This window comes from Octopus sinensis, linkage group LG9, assembly GCF_006345805.1.
Source record: "Octopus sinensis linkage group LG9, ASM634580v1, whole genome shotgun sequence".
Classification (NCBI taxonomy): domain Eukaryota; kingdom Metazoa; phylum Mollusca; class Cephalopoda; order Octopoda; family Octopodidae; genus Octopus; species Octopus sinensis.
The window spans coordinates 45,679,096-45,698,500 of record NC_043005.1 but is presented as its reverse complement, the minus strand read 5'-3'; positions in this window follow the sequence as shown (position 1 = coordinate 45,698,500).

The following is a 19,405-nucleotide window of genomic DNA, read 5'->3' as shown; positions in this document are numbered from 1 at the left end:
GACATCCTGCAAACCCTGGTGGAACAAAATCCCATCATTACTGTTGAGGAACTAGCAGAGAAGCTTGGATTTGGTCATTCAACCCTGCATTGACACCTGTGTGCCATTTGAAAAGTCAGCAAATTGGGTCAATAGGTTCCTTGCAAACTTTTCAAGTTTAACCACATGCAGAGAGTAAATGTCTGCTCTTCTTTGCTGTCACATCTCTTATGTGAACCTTTTTTTTTTAACTGAATAGTGACTGATGACAAGAAATGGGTTCTCTATAAAAATGTCAAGAGCTGAAGACAGTGGGTAGGGAAAGGAGAAGCACCAGGACCCCATGCTAAAGAAGGTCTTCACCCATGTAAGGTGTTGTTATCTATTTGGTGGGATATGAAAGGTTTAGACCACTTTAAACTTTTAAATTGAAATCAAACAATAACAAAGGAGATCTACTGCAAGCAGCTTTGAGCAACTTAAGTCAGCACTAGAAGAAAAACGACTATCTTTGGTTTCAAGATGAAAGGTATTCTTCCATCAGGATAATGCTTGGCCACATACAGCAAGGATGACATTCCAAAAGATGGGGCAGTTTGAATGGGAAATGATGCCCCAACATCATATTTGCTGGACATTGCTCTATCTGATTATCATTTATTCTGCAGTCTTCAAAATCAGTTGAACAGAAAAAATGTGAATTCTGTAGACGAGTGCAGAACAGTACTGGAGGGGTATTTTTCATCATGGATGAATGAATTGTTTGGAAGAGGAGGTCTTGCAAGTTGACCAGATAGATGGAAGAGCATTGTAGAAAATGAAGGAGAATATATTTTAGATTAAAAAAGAACCTTGTTTATCTTAATTTTGAAAAATAAAAGAAGTAAAAAAATCACATTATTTATGGGATGACCCAATTTCATCATCATCATCGTTTAACGTCCATTTTCCATGCTAGCATGGTTTGGACGGTTCGACCGGGGATCTGGGAAGCCAGAAGGCTGCCCCAGGCTCCGGTCTTATCTGGCAATGTTTCTACAACTGGATGCCCTTCCTAACGCCAACCACTCCGTGAGTGTAGTGGGTGCTTTTTACATGCCACCTGCACTGGAGCCAGGCGAGGCTGGCATCGGCCACGGGCGGATTGGTGCATTTTATGTGCCACCTGCACGGAAGCCAGTCGAGGCGACATTGGCTTCAGCCCTGATTTGGATGGTGCTTTTTACGTGCCACCAACATGGAAGCCAGTCGAGGCGGCGCTGGCATCGGCCACGATTCGGATAGCGCTTTTTACGTATCTCCAGTCCAGGGGTCCTGGCATCTGCCAGGTGCCAGTCATAGGATTGGTTCAATTTTGATTCCGATTTCGATTTCACTTGCCCCAACAGGACTTCGCAAGCAAAGGGGGGTAGGCATAGGTGCCTGTCGTCGGATGAGGTTCGATATCGACTTCGCTTGCCTCAACAGGTCTTTGTGTGTCCAAGGGAGGAAAGGCATGCATAAATGGGATGGACTCACTTGTCCTGCCTGGTCTTTTCACGCACAGCATATTTCCAAAGTTCTCGGTCGTAGGTCATTTCCTCAGTGAGACCTAAAGTTCGAAGGTCGTGCTTCACCACCTCGTCCCAGGTTTTCCTGGGTCTACCTCTTCCACGGGTTCCCTCCACTGCTAGGGATTGGCACTTTTTCACACACCTATCTTCATCCATTCTCGCCACATGACCATACCAGTGCAAACGTCTCTCTCTCTCTCTCTCTCTCTCTCTCTCTCTATATATATATATATATATATATATATATATATATATATATATATATATACACATATATATATGTGTGTGTGTGTATTAATACAACAGTCCATGCCTGCCTACATTTTGCATTACAGTAAGAGAGGGGAGTGATGGATAGCTATGGTGGTATTAGTGGTGGTAAGGACAGTAGCAGTAACGTTGCTGTTGTTAATGGTTAGTGGAGAAAGAGAGAGAGAGAGAGAGTGAGTGAGTGAGAGAGAGAGAAGTAATGAAGAAAGATACAATAACAACGGACAAATACTGTTCCCAGTTTCATCTTACATACATGATGGCAGTCCACTTGTGACCGAGGAAGACCATTGCTGACCTTTAGGAATATTGTGTGCTCTAGGACTAACTTATATTTTGCATTTATGGCTCTGCTGGTGGCTAATGAGCCTTGCTCTTCATAAGCATACACGACTGCGAACATTGTAAACCAAGCTTTCCCCATTCGCTACACTAGCAGTGCACTTTCTAGCAGCATGCTTAAATTCTTCATGCAGAATATGTGCTCTCTCAAAGGTGTTGACCCACTCCTTAACCTGCTTCCTGTGGTGATGACAAGCATTGTTCTCCCAGTCAGTCTCCTGCATATCACAAGCCTTTAATGAGGACTTGACACAGTTCTTAAATTTCAGCCTTAGTTTCTGCCGGGGTCTCCTTTCATTAACAAGTTCCCCATATAGCATCTGTTTAACGATCCTGCTATTCCTCATTATAATAAGGTGTCCAATCCAACATAACTGGTGCTTGTGCACGATTGCCTTAATACTAAAGATATCAGCTTTCCTCAGAACCTGTATGTCTGGAGTTTTTATGATCCAGCCAACATTCAGAATGTGACTCATACATCTCTGATGAAAGTGTTCAAAGACCCTTACATGACGTTTGTAAAGGGCCCATGTCTTACATGAGTAAAGGAGTGATGTCAGTACACATGCACAGTACACAGCAATTTTTGTTTGCCTTGTGATGCCATGCTGGGACCAGACACAAGACTGAATCAGTTGTTCTCTGGAGCCTGAAAGATATTTCATCATCCAGGGAGCAAGAATGGCTGAGTGTGCTGCTCAGGTAGACAAACTTGTCTACCACTTTCAGTATTATTCCTTCAACAAAGATAGCTGGTTCCACATATGGATTTCTTGGAGCAGGCTGGAACATTACAACAGACTTGTCCAGGCTAATGCAGAGTCTAAATGCTTTGCAAGAAACAGAAATATGATTCATTAGTAGTTGCATGTCATCCACTGTATGAGTGACTAAGTCACAGTCATCTGCATAAAGGAGGTCATGAATAAGAGACTGGAAACTTTTGAATTGGCAGCAGATTGGTGCAGATTAAAGAGGCGGCCAGAAGATCAATACCTGACATATATTCCAAGAAAGCTAACCTTATCAAAAGCATGAGTAAAAGCAGCAGCAAAGTACAAAGTAAAAAGTGTTGGGGCAAGGATGTCACCCTGCTTGTCACCATTCTCTGCAGGAATGGGTCCCTCCATGCCACCACCAACATTGACCCAAGTCTCCATCCCATCATGAAATGATTTAATTATAGATACAAAGGGATCCAGACATCCAAGTTTGCCAGGTATTTTCCATAGCAAGGCCCTATTCACAGAATCAAAGGCCTTGGTTAAATCAATGAATACCTAGACAAGATCCATATTCTGCTCATAGCACTTCTCCAGTGTCTGTATTACTGTGAAAATCATATCCATTGTCCCTCTACCAGATCAGAAGCCACATTGAGATGCAGATAGGACATCATTCACGAGACACCCATTCAGCAGGTAAGAATATTTGCCACAACCTTGCCAGCAGGTGATAGTAGAGCAAAACCTCTGTAGTTACCACACATTATTCTGGCTCCTTTTCCTTTATAGAGAGGAAGAATAATTGTATCCTTTCAGTCTTTAGGCATTGCACCATCCCTCCAGACTACACTAATAAGTTCATGAAGGGACTGTATGATGTAATCACCACCAAATCGCAAGACCTCAGCATAAATTCCGTCCCTTCCAGGTGCCCTACCAAGATTCAATTTACTTATTGCTGTCATTAGGCGCAGGAGTGGCTGTGTGGTAAGTAGCTTGCTTACCAACCACATGGTTCCGGGTTCAGTCCCACTGCGTGGTATCTTGGGCAAGTGTCTTCTGCTATAGCCTTGGGCCAACCAATGCCTTGTGAGTGGATTTGGTAGACGGGAACTGAAAGAAGCCTGTCGTATATATGTATATATATATGTATGTATGTGTGTGTATATGTTTGTGTGTCTGTATTTGTCCCCCTAGCATTGCTTGACAACCGATGCTGGTGTGTTTACGTCCCCGTCACTTAGCGGTTCGGCAAAAGAGACCGATAGAATAAGTACTGGGTTTACAAAGAATAAGTCCCGGGGTCGATTTGCTCAACTAAAGGCGGTGCTCCAGCATGGCCGCAGTCAAAATGACTGAAACAAGTAAAATAGTAAAGAGAGTAATATCTCATCTATTGAGGGTGTGGAATTTAAGGAACCAATCATAGGTCTTTGTTGCATAATATCAATCACTGTTTCATCCACAACTGGCTCATGGTTCCGGAGTTCAGAGAAGTGTTCAATCCTCCAGCGACCTGTGATTTCTGTTGATTTAGTAAACAGAGTAGAAAATCCCTTGGAAAGCAAAGATCATTGCTATTCATTTTCCTTACACCAAAACATCCTAGAGAGTTCCATGTTTGCCAGTCTGTTCCAACCCTAGCATTGAAATCCTCCACTAGAATGACTTTATCAGAATTGGGGTTTTTCCTAAGTATGGGCTTCAGCTGGGTATGATAAATAGTTTTACCTTCATCACAATTAGTCAAAGTAGGTGCGTAAGCACTTATTAGAAGAACAAACCATCCACCTTTCAGGTGCAATTGTAGAGTCATTAGACATTTGTTAATAGGAACAGGAAGCCCCTCCAACTTCTTAAAGATATCAGATTGAACTGCAAAGCCAACACCAGCCTCTCTGTGCTCCTCCTTCAGTCTCCCCTTCCCAAAAAAGGTGTATTCAACTCCTACTTCCTCGAGCTGAACTTCACCTTCTATACAAGTCTCTCAAAGTACAGCTATGTCAATGTTATAGTGGTTTAGCTCATGAGTAACAAGTGCAGTGCGTCTTTGAGGCCGACCATGCAACAGGTTGTACTGGATTTCATGTTACCAGTAACACTTGTGAGAAACTCATAAGTGACCTGACACACATACATGCATCTCTCTCTCTCTCTCTCTCTTTCTCTCTCTCTCTCTCTCTATATATATATATATATATATATACACACATATATATATGTATGTATAGATAGATAGATAATGTAAAGAAATGGAGATTTGGAATCCAGGCAAGTACCTTATTAGTATTCTGATATAATCCAGATCTGGTTTACCACATGAAATACACTCTTTTATTTCTTTCAGTCATTTGACTGTGGCCATGCTGGAGCACCGCCATTAATCAAACAAATTGACCCCAGGACTTATTTTTTGTAAGCCTAGTACTTATTGTATCGGTCTCTTGCCGAACTGCTAAGTTGCAGGGACGTGAACATACCAACATCAGTTGTCAAGTGATGGCGGTGGGACATGGTTCTGGATTCGGTCCCACTGCTTAGCACCTTGGGCATCTTTTGCCTTGGGCCAACCAAAGATCTACGAGTGGATTTGGTTGACAGAAACTGAAAGAAATCTGTTCTATGTGTGTATGTGTTTGTGCTTGACAACTGATGCTGGTATATTTCTGTCCCTGGAACTGGGTGGTTCTGGAAAAGACACCGATAGAATAAGTACCAGGCTTAAAAGAAATAGAACCTAGGGTTGATTTCTTTCACTTAAATCCTTCAAGGCAGTGCCCCAGCATAGCCACGGTCAACTGATTGAAACAAGTAAAAGATAAAAGGTAAACGATAAAAGAATCCTTATCCTCATCGTCATCATTTTAATATCTACTTTCCTGTGCTTGCATGAGTGAGAGGAATCTTTTGAGATGGATTTTCTTATTTCCTTACTGCCCACAAGGGGCTAAACATAGAGGGGACAAACAAGGACTGACAAAGGGATTAAGTTGATTACATCGACCTCAGTGCATAACTGGTACTTAATTCATCAACTCCAAAAGGATGAAAGGCAAAGTTGACCTCGGTGGAATCAGAACTCAGAACGTAACGGCAGATGAAATGCCGCTTAGCATTTTGCCCGTCGCATTAATGTTTCTGCCAGTCTGCCATCTTTTGAGATAGATTTTCCATGTCAGGATGCCATTCATGTTACCAACCTTTGTCTGTTTTAAAGTAAGGTAATATTTCCTGGTGACCAGACATGTTTTCATGGAAGATTGGAAATGAAAGACATAGCTTGCATGATGATGACATTTATTTACAACTATCACACAAGGAGACAATAAGAAACACACACACACACACACACACACACACATATATATAAGAGATCCCTCTTATAGCCTTTCTTTACCTTGTGGAATTGATCCCTTGTAAACATATCAGAGTCTAAGTTTGAATCTTTTGAGCACTACTAAGTGTTTTCAATCTGGAGAATCTCTGGATCTCATCTTTGGACTATATACATATATAAGATGAGTTTCTTTCAGTTTCCATCAACCAAAATTCGTCCTGAGGCTTTGATTGGCCCAAGGCTATAGTAAAAGGCAGTTGCTCAAAGTGCCACACTATGTGGTAAGAATAAATAAATAGATAAGCATTGATACTTTCTGTGTGTGTGTGTGTGTGTGCAAGAGAGAAAGAGAGAGAGAAAAAGGGAGAGAGAGAGAGAGAGAGAGAGAGAGAGAGAGAAACAGGAACTTACTCGAATGACATTTGAAGCGAAAGGAATCGGTAATGGTATATCGTCATTTTGTTATAAGAAACTGATGATGTCATGGAGTTCTAATGATCCAGTTCCCATTCTCATTCTTGCAGAACAACTGCAGAAATGAAATGGTTCCAAAGATGGAAATATAGTCTATAGTCAAAATGATATTAGAGATCAATATAACAAATAATTTGGTAGCGAAGAGTGAACTCAGTATCCCAGTTTTACGTAAAAAGTGACATTGTTTCATATCTTTTATCTTTTAACTTTTATTCGTTTCACACATTGGGCTGTGGCCATGCTACGACACCATCTTCCAGGGTTTTTAATCAAACAAGTTGACCCCATGGTTTATTTTTAAGTCTCTGTCAATATCTTTTTTGCTGGACTGCTAAGATACTGGGAGGTAAGCAAACTAACACTGAGTGTAAAGATGAGTGGGGGACAAACACACATGCACACACACACATACACAATCACACACAGATGCATATATATATATATATATATTTAATTTATAAATTATATATATATAAAATTATATATATATATATGGCTCTGTGCCGGTGGCACATAAAAAGCACCATCCGAACGTGACCGATGCCAACCCTGCCTCGAATGGCTTTTGTGCCGGTGGCACATAAAAAGCACCATCCGAACGTGGCCGATGCCAGCACCGCCTTGACTGGCTTCTGTGCCGGTAGCACATAAAAAAAGCACCAACCGATCGTGGCCAATGCCAGACCCCTCTGGCACCTGTGCAGGTGGCACGTGAAAAGCACCCACTACACTCGCGGAGTGGTTGGCGTTAGGAAGGGCATCAAGCTGTAGAAACACTGCCAGACCAGACTGGAGCCTGGGGCAGCCCTGGCTCCCCAGACCCCGGTCGAACCGTCCAACCCATGCTAGCGCAGAAAACGGACGTTAAACGATAATGATGATTAAACGATGATGATGATATGGCACAGGAGTGGCTGTGTGGTAAGTAGCTTGCTTACCAACCACATGGTTCCAGGTTCAGTCCCACTGCCAAGCACCTTGGGCAAGTGTCTTCTACTATAGCCTCAGGCCGACCAAAGCCTTTTGAGTGGATTTGGTAGATGGAAACTGAAAGAAGCCTATCGTATATATGTATATATATATGTGTGTATGTTTGTGTGTCTGTGTTTGTCCCCCCAACATTGTTTGACAACCGATGCTGGTGTGTTTACGTCCCCATAACATAGCAGTTCGGCAAAAGAGACTGATAGAATAAGTACTAGGCTTACAAAGAATAAGTCCTGGGGGTCGATTTCCTCGACTAAAGGTGGTGCTCCAGCGTGGCTGCAGTCAAATGACTGAAACAAGTAAAAGAGTAAAAGAGTATATATTTACAATGGGATTCCATACAATTTCCATTCACCAAATTAAATTCACTCACAAGCAATAAATTTCGTAGATTCTATAGATATAAATTCTAGTTCTGGAAAGCTGACATATCATCATCATCGTCGTCATGATCATTGTCATTGTTGATGTCATCATCTTCATCATTGTCGTCGTCATCATCATCATTTTGCATCTGTTTTTTCCATAATGTCACATGTTAGACAAGCCTTCTAATCACTTGAAAATCACAAGATCATATAACTGAAGTTTTTTTTGTTTTTCCTCCAAGTCCAACCCATGGAGATGGCTGCTAGAGAAGACCATTATTTTTAAAGATAAATTATTAAAAGAAAATGTCATCCTCTTCATCATCGTCATTGTTGTCGTCATTGTCATCATCATCATCATCATCATTTAATGTCCATTTTCCATGCTGGCATGCATTAGAAGGTTTGACGGAAACTGGTTAGGCTGGAAGCTGCACCAGGCCCCATTATCTGTTTGGTATGGTTTCTGTGGCTTGATGCCCTTCCTAATGCCAACCATTTTATTGAGTGTTTTGGGTGCATTTTAAGTGGCAGCAGCATGCATAACATTATAATGCAAATTACATTCACAAATACAGAAAAAAATTGAAATTGGCACTAAATTGCAGAAATAACAGTTTCTTGTTGAGTCCCCAGAGTCAAGAGTTTGTTAGTTTGTATCATGTCAGCAACATTTTACTTTGTCTGTTACCAAGATGTTTAAGACTAAAATAGACTAGTCTACCTATCTGCAAATAAGTACCACAAGGGTGATACAGGTTACCATTAACAGGAGTGTCAACACAATATAACTGGTAAGTGGATGGTTCTTGCCTGCAAGTGATATAAATATAAAATAATAATAATAATGAAATTATTGTATACATTGCTCAGGTGCACCACAACTTGTCAGAAAGTGCATATAAAGTACATGCAGTAATGTAGAAATGTCTGGAAAGCGAACAATGTATGAGTCAGATACATGCTTGTGTGTGTATGGAGGGGAGAAAATCAAGTGTAGTGTTGGCAAATCTCAGGAAGCATGAAAGTTTTGAAGGATGCAGTGCTCCGACAACTAACAACTGATGCCGGCAGTTTGTTCTATGCTTCAGCAACTCTCAGCGTGAAAAAATGTTTCCTGAAGTCATGGGAGCTGTGCTGTTTTCTTACTTTGGAAATATGTCCACGGGTGTTAGATGGGTGGAGTTTGAAAAGGTGCTCAGAGTTATTGTTTGTACGATGGTTGATAATTTTATGGGTGTCTGCCAAGTCAGCTGCCAGACGTCGGAGTTTCAATGTGTCCATGCCCAGGGAAGTAAGGCGTTCAGGATATGGCAAATGCCTGATGGAGGGTATTCTTTTGGTTGCACGTCGCTGAACAGCTTCCAGACGATTGATATCCTGGGCAAGATAGGGTTTCCAGACCGGTGATGCAAATTCCAGGTGAGGTCTTACTATAGCTATATAAAGCCGCAGATAGATAGCCGGAGAGCGGCTCACAAAGGATTTGGTGAGTGATGCCAAGACACCCTCAGCCTTCTTGACAATTTTAGCGATGTGTTTTGTCCAACGCAAATCACTGTCGACAATAACACCCAGGTCACGTTCACATGAAGACTTTTTGAGACTAGTGTTGTGGAGGGAGTAGGTGGATGCTGGGTTTCTCCTCCCAAAATGCATGGTGGTACATTTGTCCACAGCCAGCTTGAGTTGCCAGTCCATGATCCACTGCTGCATTGTGTCCAGGTCTGCTTGCAATAGAGATCTATAGTGTACAGGATTTGACCTCTTTATTTCGAGGTACAGCTTGGTGTCATCTGCATATTTCAGCCCTGTGGCATTCTTTAAGTTGGCATCTATGTCATTAACATATGCAACAAATAAAAGGGGGCCAAGAACAGATCCCTGTGGTACACCAGACATCATCTCATAGGGCGAAGAGTGCTGTCCTAGAACTGTGACAACCTCTTTTTGGCTGAAAATAAAGGACTTCAACCAGTTATAGAGTTCGTCTCTTAAACCCAACGCAGAAAGCTACACCATAAGTCTTTTGTGTGGCACAGAGTTAAAAGCCTTAGCAAAGTCCAGGTAAACAACATCCACCCAGGATCCGCGATCAGTGATTTGGGTAACATCCTCAAGAAACTCGATGAGTTGATTACAGCAGCTGGAGTTAGGAATAAATCCGAATTGTGATGGCTGGATGAGGCTGTGAGACTTCCAGAAGTCCCAGAGGGTTTCTCTGATACAAAATTCCATCAGTTTGGCGATGCAGCTAGTAAGACTGACGGGGCGATAGTTGACAGGCAATGTGTGGTCGCCTTTAGTGGCTAGGGTATTTGGCTCACGATTGTAAGGTCGTGAGTTCAATTCCCGGCAACACATTGTGTCTTTGAGCAAGACACTTTATTTCATGTTGCTCCAGTCCATTCAGTGGGCAAATATGAGTTGTACCTCTATTTCAAAGGGCCAGCCTTGTCACACTCTGTGTCATGCTGAATCTCTCTGAGAACTGCGTTAAGGGTACATGTGTCTGTGGATTGCTCAGTCACTTGCACGTTAATTTCATGAGCAAGCTGTTCTGTTGATCATATCAGCTGGGACCCTCGTTGTCGTAACCGATGGAGTGCTTCTATATGCACCATAATGAGAGGGTTCTCTTGTGGGAAATATCACAGTATTCTGTGTTCTAACATAACATCCCCATTAATTGGGTGATAAATATTATCTTTTGGTATTAATACCGCCTCTGTTGCAACTAATTATTTTTTTTATAAGTCTATTTGTGACACTAGTGCCTGAATAAATACTGATCTTTTATATATCACTAATGGGAAAATCATCTACTATGTGTTGCTGGATGTCTGTCGTTGACAAGGCTAAGGAAGGATGAAATCATGTGATCTGACTGCCATAGCAGATGGTTCTCACCCATCAGCAATACAAGCACAAGTACTTTTATGCACCACAAGTCCATATGAGAGGTTCTCTCATGGTAAATAACTCAGTATTTTGTGATGTTTATCGCTATAGCAATATGGCTGTTCCATAGGAATCAACTTTACTACCCCAGCAAGACCCTCATCCTGCTGGTTATTGATGTAGTTTACACCCAATATATATTGCAAGCAAGGGAGTGAATCCCTACCGTCTCCCAGCAGATGACGGAATCAGTGGCGTGCCTCAAGGTTCAGTGCTTGGGCCCTTGTTGTTCTTAGTCTTCATAAATGACTTGCCCGACGACCTCACGCAACACACCATTCTATTTGCCGACGATATCAAACTGGTTGCTCCTCGCGGTAATATAGAGGATCTTCGTCGATGCCTCCACCAAATTTGGAAGTGGTCTAACAATTGGGACCTGTGTCTGAACGTGTCAAAGTGCTGTCATCTGCCTGTCGGCTCTACTCCTGCAACTCAACTTGATTTCGAGCCGGGTCGTCTGCTGCTGGAGAGGACCGATCAGGTAAAGGACCTGGGTATCTTGGTGGATTCCTCCTTTTTGCCTTCGGCCCAGTGCATCCATGCTGCCAACAAAGCGCGGGGAATTCTGTTTTTGATTCGACGGTCATTCGGAATGCTCACAGCAGCCATATTCCTGCCACTCTATGTCACGCTGGTGAGACCCATATTGGAGTATGGGATTCAAGCCTCTTCTCCTTATCTCCTCAAAGACATACAGCATCTCAAAAGAGTCCAGAGGCTGGCTACCCGCATGGTTCATGGTCTCAAAAATTTGTCCTACAAAGAAAGGCTGAGGACGCTCGACCTTTATTCTCTCGAAAAACGCCGCCGCCGTGGTGATCTCATTCTCGCCCACAACATCATAAGCGGGAAGTGTAACCTCTCGAAAGAGCTGTTCTTCACTTCTGCTCTGGAGCGTCGGCTGCGGGGTCATTCCGAAAAGCTCTACCTGCGACGATTTCATCTCAATCGAAGGAGAGGAGCTTTTTCCGTCCGGGTTGCGGATCCGTGGAACAAGCTGCCAGACGAGATGGTGAAGATGCCGATGACCGCTTTGTTCAAAGCCTCCCTGGACCTCAAGTGGCCTGAACTCTTTACATGAACACCACCCTGTACTTAACTCCATGTCCCCCTACATGGCCTTGCTATTTGCTTTTGAGCCAAATTAACTAACTAACTAACTAACTAACTAACATCCCCAGACAGAATGGTTTCAGTGAGCTGGAGCAAATTACTGCTACCTCTAGTGGACAGGTATTCCCCACTGGGTGAGCTGGCGGAAACGTTAGCACACCAGGTGAAATGCTTAGTGGTATTTGGTCTGCCGCTACGTTCTGAGTTCAAATTCTGCCGAGGTCGACTTTGCCTTTCATCCTTCCGGGGTCAATTAAATAAGTACCAGTTACACACTGGGGGTGATGTAATCGACTTAATCTGTTTGTCTGTCTGTTTGTTCCTTCTATGTTCAGCCCCTTGGGGGTAGTAAAGAAATAGGTATTCCCCATTGATGTTGGGCATAAACAGCCCAAAACTGTATGGTCTGGGGATCCTGTCCTGTCATCTGTATGGCAGGGGTTTTCTCCCCTGCTTGCTATAAATATCAGGTGCAGATTGCATCGAAAACCAGCTAGAAGAAGCTCTTCCTGGTGTTAAAAGCAGTAATAATGTCAATTCCTATGGAACAGCCATACTGATGTGGCAATAAACATTATTTTTTTAGTATAGTTACTACTTTCATCTCTTATAACGATTTTCTGACTAACTACTTTGCTTGTTACAATATTTTGTGTTCTAGCACAGCATCCCCTGTAAGTGGTAGATGATTATTACTTTTTATTATTAATTACAATTAATTATTTATTAATTTTACTTGGTAAGTGTTATGTTTGGTTAGCTTGCTGTTCTTAATTCAGTTAGCCCTGTACATACAGCTAAGTTAGCTCTTACAAGACTGACTTATCCTCGACAGAGCACATGATGATGAAGATTTTAGTAGCTCCCTAATATTGCAGATTAGATTTACAAAAGCTATAGAGAACTGAAGTAAATAAGATAACCAAATAAAATAAAATGTTTAACATATATAGACATAGGCATGGCTGTGTGGTAAGAAGTTTGCTTCCCAGCCACATGGTTCTAGGTTCAGTCCCACTGCAAGGTATCTTGGGTAAGTGTCTTCTGCTATAGCCTCAGGCCAACCAAAGCCTTGTGAGTAGATTTGGTAGATAGAAACTGAAAAAAGCTTATTGTGTATATATATATAATATATATATACACATATATATGCATGTATATATATAATATATAATATATATATATATATATATATATATATATATAGATATATATATATATATTATATATATATATATATATATATATATATATATATATATGTATGTATATATATATATATACATATGTGTGTGTGTCATTGTGTCTGTGTTTGTCTCCCACCATTGCTTGACAACCAGTGTTGGTTTGTTTATGTCTAACTCAGTGGTATGGCAAAGGAGATTGATAGAGTAAGTACCAGGCTTTAAAAAATTGGTACTGGGGTCAATTCATTTGACAAAAGGTTCTTCAAGGTGGTGCTCTAGTATGGCCACATTCTAATGATTGAAACAAGGAAAAGAATAAAGATATCCTCTTTGTAAGATTTCTTTTATCTCCTTTTATCTTTTACTTGTTTCAGTCATTGGACTGTGGCCATGCTGGGGCACTGCCTTGAAGGGTTTTAATCGAATGTATTGATTCCATGCTATTTTTTTTAAAGCCTGCTACTTATCTTATCATTGTCAAGTGGTGCTGGGGTATAAATACAAACTCAAAGACAAATACATATAGATGTATACAAATACATATATGTGTGTGTGTATGCCAGGCTTCTTCCAGTTTCCATCTATCAAATCCACTTACAAGGCTTTGATTGGCCCAGCACTTTAGAAGAAGACACTTGTTCAAGGTGCCACATAGTGGGATTGAACCTGGAACCTTATGTTTGGAAACAAATTTCATACTACATAGCCATTGCTGTTGAGCATGCACTTAAAATGTAAATAACATCAACTATATATATCTTTCACTGGGGCAGGCATGTAGAATGGTTCACAGACAACAGGTGGATCTGTGCAGCTTCCAAGGGGAATCCAAAAGATCGGTAATTACAACTTGGAAAGCCTCCATAATGATGGGAATATGATTTGGTCAAGCAATTTGGATAAAGACAGAATTAAAAGCACATTGTGACCAGTGATGTAGGACAGCAACTGATGGCCTGCTCGTCCCTATGATAATATATAACAATGTAAAGAAACCTTTGTTAAACAGTTGTTTAGATGGGTGATTCTAAGATTCTTCATCAAAATAGTGTTAGTAGCTGAGGTTATAATAAACTTTCTCTTAATTTAGATTGAATTCAAGACTAAAAAAAAGAAAAAGAAAGAAGAGAAAAAGAAAATAGAATTGCTGTATATTTGCCAAATGGGAGGTATTTATCAAAGGACAAAGAAAAGAAACTAGAGGCAACCGTTACTTTTGGCACAACTGTAGCATCATTATCTGCTTAAATCTGCTTTCTACATACCAAGAAATAAGGAAAAAAAGAAAAGAATTTCATCTCTTGTTGAAAGTTCACCTGACATGTGAAAAAAAGACAATAGAAAGTATGGATGATCTGATGAGAAATAAGACAAAATGTTGAAAAAAAATTATCGTTAACACATGCAATCATTTTTACTGTTTTTCCTGAGTGAATTTATCTGACTTAAACCACAGTATCAGCAAATAAATCAAGTTGGCCCTACTTTTAGATATCATTTATTGATTGGTAATAAATATTCTACAAAGTATCCTGAAACTCACTGTAAATTCCTTACTAGCAGACTTTACAGTTGTATATAAATTTCACAATGGAAGCATTTCACTTTAGGTTGATAAATATAACTTGAGGAAAGCGCATAAACATTCATAGGTTCAGGAACAGGAGGTGCAGGAGAGCAAGCGTAGCCTTAAAAGTTTTTGTTGGGGCAATGAAAATGCTTTGAATGTCCTGGGTTGAATCTGGGTTTGCAGACCCTAAACAAATTTTGTTCCCACACTTAGGTGCAGGAGTGGCTGTATAGTATGAAGCTTGCTTCCCAACCACATGGTTCTGGATTCAGTCCCACTATGTGGCACTCTGGGCAAGTGTCTACTATTACAGCGTCAGGCCATCCAAAGCCTTGTGGGTGGATTTGGTAGATAGAAACTGAAGTCCATCATATATATGTGTACATATATATATATTATTATTATTATTATTATTAATAATATCATTATTATTATTATTCAAAACAGTTTGATTCAGTTCCATGCTACTTCAAGTTTCACAGGCTCCTAATAGGGACCTGTGTCCTTCAGGCTTTTGGCCAGTAGCCTAAGAGAGTCAGAACCCTGTTAGGGCCTGTGAAACTTGAAGTAACATGGAACTAAATCAAACTGTTTTAAATAATACATGTAATTCCTACAAAATGTGTTGAGTACCCCTTTCTTTCGTTTGTCTTCTCACTTATACATTATATACATGTGTGTGTGTGTGTGTGTGTGTGTGTGTGTGTGTGTGTGTGTGTGTGCATGCCTGTGTTAATATCCCATCACTGCTTGACAACTGGTGTTGTGTTTACATCAACATAACTTTGCAGTCCTGCAAAAGAAACCGATTGAATAAGTACCAAGCTTAAAAAAATAGATAAATAATAAGTACTAAGGTTGATTCATTTAGCTGAAATTCTTTGAGATGGTACCCCAGCATGGCCTCACTCTAATAATTGAAACAAGAAAAGGAAAAGAGAATAAAAGAATAAAACAGTGTGAACACCACAACTTTATATCCCACTTTTTATGGAGGTAATTGAACTAATCACCGGTTTATGGCAACATTTACAGGCAATTTTTGACATCCATCAGGAACTTAACATATTTGCAGCAGAGAGATTACTATTTCTGTTACAACTCACTGAGTCAATGTGGAAGCTTTTGTGTGGATTTAGTTACTGAACCACCTTGTCAGAAATAGTAGCTAAATTTCCCTGAAATCATATCTTGCTGTCTTTAACCCCATGATAATGGGTTTTTTTTAAAAATCAAGCAACTAGGTTGCATTGACGGTAATCATCTTGGCTGAGATCAGCAATTAGTGCATGACAATAGTTGGGCATACATTTACATCAACTGGATAAGCCAGTTTATGGCAGTGATCCATTTAGTTGCCAGTATGGCAACGGTAATTGTGCCAATTGAAGTCAGCACTCAGTGCAAGATAACGTTTGGCATATCTTTATATCAACTGCTTTTGTGCAAGTACTGTTTATTTGCCTTAACTATATCCCTGTGAAGGACACTCATGCAGTATCATTTCTGAATAAGATCACTTATAAGTACAGGTCAGTTCAACTTCATGTATTTACAACCATCTGAATTCAAAAATTGACTTTAGTGTGGTGGAGTTCAAAACAGGATACCACACATTGGAATATCACATTGTGAACAAGGAATAAAAAATTTTTCTATAATAATGTTCCTGAAATAATTACTGGACTGATTTTGAAAGGAATATTGTCTTAACTAACAAGAATCTTGCTGGACTTTAGTGTGACTGTATAGTGTGACTTCAGGAGAGACTGTATAGATAGAAATTTCATCATCATAGAAATATCATCATCATCATCTTTTATGTCCACTGTCCATGTTGGCATAGGTTGCAGGTTGTCTCAGTCTGAGCTATTTCTTATTCAGAGTTGCTGCTCTTCAGGACTGATTGGAGGATAACATCTTATTTATGTATTTTATTATTATTATTATTTATCCTTTCGGGGTTGATAAACTAAGTACCAACTGAATCCTAGGGGTGAGCTAATTGAATTACCTCCTTCTCCAAAATTGCTGGTCTTGTGCCAAAACTTGAAACCATTATTATATTATGAAGGCAATGAGCTGGCAGAATCACTAGTGTTCTAGGAAAAATGCTTAGCAGCATTTTGTCTGACCTCATGTACTGAGTTTAAATTCTGCTGAGGTCATCCCCTCACGGTCGCTAAAATAAATATAAGTTGAGTACTGCGGTTGATGTAATTGACTTACCCCTCTCCTGAAATTGCAGGCCTTGTGCCAAAATTTGAAATCATCATCATCATCATCATTATTATTATTATTATTATTATTATTATTAGTATTATTATTATTATTGTTATTGTTATTATTATTATTATTATTATTATTATTATTATTATTATTATTATTTTTTGAAAACTCACTACTTATTTTGCTGGATATGATGGAAAGTGTCAGCTGTCCAGCAGTCTGTTCAGCAGACTGTCCAGACAGCCAGCAGACTAAGTTGTTTACTGGTCAGGCTTCAAGAACCCTGCGAAGAATTCTTACAGTTCCAAGCAATGCTGCTTTTCGTAGGTGTTCTACTTTCACACTTGCATCGATCTTTTTCAGCCATGCTGGTAGTTGAGTGGTGATACTTCCAAGTGCACCAATAACTATTGGTATCATGTCTACTCTCTTCATTGACCACAACCTTCATATTTCCTACTTTAAATTGTCATAGTTGTTTATATCTTTTCTTTTTCTTTCACATTGATCTTCTTGTTATCAGAGCATGCTATGTTGATAATCAAATATGTTCTTTTTTTTTATTCACCACAACAATGTCTGGTTTCCTATGTCTGGTCAGGTGATCACACTAGATCATTACATACCACAGGATTTTGCAGTTCTCATTTTCAGTGACTTTTTCTGGGGTTTGTTCATACTGCGTCTTTGCTCTTTGTAGGTCATGATTTCTACAGAGCTTCCAATGGATGATTCTTGCCACATTGTCATGGCATCATTTGTATTTGTGTTGTGCCAATTTCGGGCATTCACTAATGATGTGCTATACTGTTTCACTCCTTTCACCATACATTCTGCATTTGTTGCTATCGGTAGGGTTGTCAATTCTGCACTTCATATAATTGGTCCTTAATGCTTGTTCTTGAGCTGCACATATGAGTGCTTCTGTCTCTATCTTCAGGTCACTCTTCCTCATCTATAGCCACTGGTCCTCTGTATCTGTCTTGACGTTCACATCTCTTGTAAACTGACCGTACATATTTTTCCTTCCATGCTTTTTCTTCTTTTTTTTTTTGTTCATTTCTTGTTTAAATTTTTCTTTAGTTACACAATTTCCAGTTTTGATGATGTCAGCCTTTTTTTGTGTGTTTCAACAGTGGCGCTGCAGGGCATTTTTTATATACCACCCTAGGCTGTTTTCCTCTGCTTCGAGAGAGTCCTGGCAACTGATCAAACCTCTCCCACCCTTTCTTCTGGACAAGTACAGCCTATCAGTGTCACTCATAGGGTGGAAGTCTCCATGTACTGTCAACATTTTTCTGGTCTTGTTATCCATTTTCTTCATTTCTCTCTTTTACCATTTTATAATTCCCACTCCATACTGAAGTGATGCTATTGCTCATGTATTAACTGCTTGGATTTTATTTCATCCATTCAATTTTGAGTGCAGCACCAACCTCAGTCTTCAGAAATACTCCATTCTCAGTTGCTCTTTCATTTCCTTTTCCATTATCTCATTGCACCAAGGTATTTGTATCCTTCTGTTTCAATTTGCTTAATCAAGTCTCTATTTGGTAATTCTATCCCGGCTAGGGACTGTACCTTGCCTCTTTATAGGTAGATTACATTGCACTTCTTGAGTCCAAATTCTATTCTAATATCAGTACTAAAACAGTGGACTGTGTTCACCAAGGAACTCACTTGTGTCTCATCTTTGCCATACAGTTTCAAATCATCTATGAAGAGGAGGTGGTTGACTGTTTGGCATTTTCCCTTTAGTTGGTACCTCCAGGTTCCTTTTCCTGAGTACCAAGGTCAGGGCTATCATGCAGAGAAAGAAAAAGAATGGAGAAAGGCTGTCACCCAGGAAAATCTCTCTTCTGATACCCAGAGTGCCCAAGCTCTTTCAATAAGATGTCAGTCAGTTTTCCATCCAACCATACTTCTGTTCTGGAAACACATTACATCACTCGCAATTCCAAACAGATCTATTATTATTATTATTGTTATTGTTATTGTTATTATAAGTATTATTATTATTATTGTGCCAGTGCATGCTATTTTAGGCAACAAGTATCCTCAAAGCTCAAGAATCTTCCTTAGGATTCTTGTTGAATTTCAGGATAGTACTTTTCTGTGGGACAACAACATGAATTTCAATTCCAAACTTTTTCAGTCTTTTAGGCAGTATTTTGAGTGTTGTGCCAAATGCACCAATTACTACAGGAATAATTGTTGTCCTGGTCTTCCACAGCCTCCTCAGCTCTCTGGCTGGATCCTGATATTTCTCATTTTCTTTCAATTTCTTTTATATAGACTCCG